This window comes from Bidens hawaiensis, unplaced genomic scaffold (genome assembly GCF_021521415.1).
Source record: "Bidens hawaiensis isolate Kalapana, Puna unplaced genomic scaffold, B.hawaiensis_p1.1 tig00059459_1, whole genome shotgun sequence".
NCBI lineage: Eukaryota > Viridiplantae > Streptophyta > Magnoliopsida > Asterales > Asteraceae > Bidens > Bidens hawaiensis.
This window is the reverse complement of record NW_027500724.1, coordinates 1-4667: the sequence shown is the minus strand read 5'-3', so window position 1 is coordinate 4667 and position 4667 is coordinate 1. Positions and strand designations below refer to the sequence as shown.

The window sequence follows — 4667 nt, the reverse complement described above, 5'->3', positions numbered from 1 at the left end:
GGTGGTCCCTGTGGCCTCTTGCCGCCTCTCTCCGCCAGTGTAAGATGAGCTGCACGTTTTCTGTTGCTTTATTATGACACTTGCAAATTCATCTACAATTTCTCTTGCTCTGTTGTGACTTTGAATGTATTTCATTATCATTCAACTAAAACTTCTTGAATAATTTGAACGAGTTGAATTTGACCCAGCAATGATGTTTATCTGAGCATGGTCTTGGATTGGGCAACTGAGATGTCTTGGTTGTCGTTAGAAAGTAAGACCGCCTCATTACAAATCTAATGGTGTTCATTTATAGTTGTGATGATATTTCAATCATAGGCATGGCAACTTACGTTGCAGTCATGGTGTAGAGCTGAACCTATTGTGTTTCCGCCTCTCATATTGGTTTATAGCTATGATGATGTTCGGTATCTGGCGTATCAATATTTGTTGTAGTCAAGATACCGACCTGAGCATCAAGATTACATTTTAATTCGGTCATCATATTTGTTTATGGTTGTCACTTGAATTATTAGAAGGGATTGACTTTGACTTCGATTGGGCTTTAAGAAGTATAATGGTTATGTATGTGATTTTCTCTCTTTAGATTGATCTATGGCAATGATGATGTTCGGTTTTTGGTGTAACAATGTATGTTGCAGCCGAGATACCAACCTGAGCCTAATCCTAGATTCTTTTACCTAAGTCGCATTTTTTTGTACATTCTAAACGCTTAGTGTTTAATTGGGTCATAATATTCGTTTATGGCTGTGACAATGATTCGCACTTTGGCGTGGAAACTTATGTTGCAGCCGGTGTGAACCTGAGCCTGTTGTTATTACGCCTTTTGAGATTCATATTATGGCTATGATGATACTTCGGCTTTTGGTGTGGCAACATACATTGCAGCCATGATACCGTCTTGAGCCTTGGGTTGGCAATTTTATTTTAAGAGCCACCACGTGTGGGGGTTCGAATACCCTCAAAATTGCATATCAGTTCAAGGTTCGCTTGATATTCACATACAGTATATGTTATTTTGAGGTTATTTTCCTTTGATTTTTTTAAGTTCCACCAACGCATTTATAGTAGTTATTTGACTCGCCAAAAGACACTGTGATCGAATGTGCACGAATGTTGTAACGAGATGATAAGCTGTAATAAATAGGTATTTCTATGATTCGTTTTTTGCTTCAATTGTGAATAATTTTGCTTAGTTTTATTGATGTTTGTCATAATGGGTTTTATATGCAGATGAACAATGTGGAGATGAACAATGTGGAGAACCATTTTGGAAACCCTAGGTTGACGGTGATGATGTGACCGTTTCCGGTTTTTTTTGGAACCCGAGGGGGCGGTGATGGTGGAGACCGATCTGCTGTTCGTAATCGAGTGTATCGTGCATTCTTTTAGGTAATAAACTACTTCGGGTTCGTTAAATATTTTCTAAGTGTTTTGACTGAGATTTTATATACGTATCACGTCTTTGACTACGTGTGCAATCCATATACGTGTATGTATTATATATACATATACAATTAAATGAATGTGTATGTACATATGATTATTGTTTGTTCAAAATGCAAACCACAAGGTAGATGATGGTTAGTGTACCTCAGTCCAATTTTTTTGTGGTCTGCACCCTGCTTTATAGTTTGGGTTAGCGAAGATGATTTTTTTTTAATTTGTTCCAAGATTTCTTAAATCCTGATTTAATGGTGGTTGTGATTATACCATTTGTTCACGGATGCGTTTTTTTGCCGCCTGTTTGGCAGTTGGGGTGACTTTACATCTAGGCTATGATGATGCTCCCGACATTTGGCGTGACAACCTATGTTGCAACCATATTGGAGATCTGAGCAATGAATAATTTGATTTACATTTTTTGTTACTGATTTTGGGTTCGATGTTATACATTTGTCATATATTTTTCCTTTTCATTTTTGTTTTGAGTAGAGCGGGTTGGTTTTTCTTTTACAATTGCTGAATCTTCATGGATTATATGATTTTTAGATGTTCACAATTAGTTTTCCTTTGTCACAAACCCGGGGCAGTTTGTGATTCGGTTTTTTGTCGCCGCTTTACGACGTACGTTTAGTTGGTTTCGTTGATAACGGCTATGATGGTCATGTATTCGAGCGTATTATGCTTCATTTTCTTATTCGCTTAAAGGTTTGACTTTTTTACTGGTATTAGGAAAACCTGAATGAAGTTTGAAGGAAGTTTGGTTGCTAACGGCTTTTGTGACTCAGTCTGCTTATGTTGTTTGTACGTTGTGTTTCGCTATGATGACACTCCGTTATTTGATATTGTAACCAAATCGGAGGCGTTGATTTATTTTAATTCATTTGTGCTATGATGATTTGAAAACATACTTTGAATTAGTTTGTCATTTTTTCAAGCTGTGATGATCACAATCGAGAAGGTTTGCTTGACACTCGATCACCATAATCTGAGCTTCGTTTATGGTTTCACAAATCCTAGTTTATAATAAAAAACAAAGTGGTAGCAAAACGGGTAACATACCGAAAGTACCCGTGCCGGCATCCCTACCATAAAAAATGGTATTCGGCACCCAGTTTTACTGATTTTCGGTACGAGTACTTTTAGGTACAGGTTCGGTACCGATTTTTCGGTACGAGTACTTTTAGGTACAGGTTCGGTACCGATCTCATCTGAGCAAGCTACTATCAACACATGGCATTGAATTTAAAAAAAAAAAAAACTTTGAAAATGGCAGTTTGTGTCTTTTCATGATTACCTTACTATGATGCCGGTTAAGATGTCATGATCGTCATATTTGTAGAAATTCGGTTCAGCTTGATCTTGAACGGGACTTGCTGAAGTTGTATCATTCGTGTGAACAACTTCACTTGGATGTACCCGAAGCCTCAACTACGTGCTACCCGCATATGGTTGTATAAAATGACCACTGCCTGAAATGTAAAAGAATTTATACAAATGTCAATGCCAAGACGGGAAGAAGAATTTCTTACCAAATTAACTACATTATATGGTAGTTCAGAACCGGTTTAGAAAACTCACGATTGGAACCACTTCCAAAACGGTTAAACAAAACCGAACCAACCAAAAACCAATCTAAATCAGTCAAAAAACCGATCATAACCCTGTCCAGAAGCTGGTTTCAAATTGAACGATCTGTACAGCTGTACTCAACTCAGTTTTGACGTTTCACTGACCAAACCAGACCAGATTTAACTTTGGAACTGGTTTGTGCAACTTTAGTCGAGTGGGGACAGTTTAAGTTTCAAATAACACAAACATAATAGAACCACATGACTTAATAAGCAAACTATAAAAATTATCTTGTAATTGTCCAATACTCCTGTAACACTTTCGCAAAACAGTCACCCATTATACATTTTTATACTTTAAAGTCGTTGACACAGCAAAAATGTACCGTACACCTAAACTAATATGTGATGCATGAAGAGCATTCGAGGTAAAAAAAATAATAATAATTTACCTTTGTAGAATGCTTGTCTACACAAAACATTTCAACATGCAAGTTCAACAAAGTTGCCACCTTGTGGTTAAGAAAATCCACGAAGAATACACCAGTTACTTCATGAAGCACATATTAATCACTTTATAAAATGTCATGTGTGTTAGCTGAAGATTTTGTATAGTCCACGGTTGCCACACCGAAACATCAATTGCACATTTTTTTCATTATCACAGCCTTCGATCATACTCCATATGCATAGAACTGAATGCTACGATTTAGTTTATGTTCATTTGGTTTTGGCCACTGAACATTTGTATGCAGTTCAGTCTAGAAATAAATTTACAATGATTCATGTATTACTAAGACCGTAAAGCAAGGTCGTAGACAACTTTTGAGAAACGGGTTCGGCCGAACCGGTACAAATTTCTTTTTAGTGTTATATATTCATATATTCATGTATTTTGGCATTGCATCCACAAAAAAGAGAAAACAATCAGTCGTCCGTCCATCAAACCACCTCTCATATAAGAACTGTTGACGTAAAACCCGCTTTTATAACAAATTGAAGAACGTCTCAAATGCGATTTGAGCTTCCGAAACACATCGGCGGGTCACTCACCATCTCCGGTCAAGATAACAAAAAAAGATACAGAAAAGTCAGAGAGGTTATATTACATTGAAATGCCTAGAATGCGCTAAAAAAAAGCACCTGGCTATCCACGTGTCAAAAAAGAAAAAACCTCTCCACACAGACCCGAGCCCACCATAAAAAGGGGGAAACAAAACGTATTATCTACCTTGCCAGGGAATCGATCGTGAGTCCGGAGATTACGTCGCATATGACATAAGAGACCGAAAACATAACCATCCGACCAAAGCAAACTTTAGGTTATTAGAGTATGAAACTATTCTATATTATACCAAAACAATATGCCAAAACAACACTTGTGGCGCCAAACCTTCTATATACTTATTTGATAATAATATGACATTTGAAGTCACATATTTTGAAAATCTCATTAGATTCATTAAAGGTTGTCGTATTTAATCAAACAACTAGATCAAAGTTGTGCTAAATTATCACTCTCATGAAAGAGTATAAAGATGTTTAGATATGAGACACAGAGTTCTATATCTCATGAATCTCATTATCAAGTTATAAACGGTCGTAAGATGTTAGACCATGAATTTATCTGGTTATACTCCATTCCCTGAAGTG

General features: G+C 36.7%; 1 long non-coding RNA gene across 1 annotated transcript; it reads left to right on the top strand.

Moving 5' to 3' along the window:
• Nucleotides 1–957: 957 nt before the first annotated feature.
• Nucleotides 958–2409, top strand: LOC143602718 (uncharacterized). The gene is made up of 3 exons (XR_013147898.1): nt 958–1147; nt 1249–1359; nt 2152–2409. It is a non-coding gene; the product is annotated as an uncharacterized LOC143602718 (long non-coding RNA).
• Nucleotides 2410–4667: the final 2258 nt, after the last annotated feature.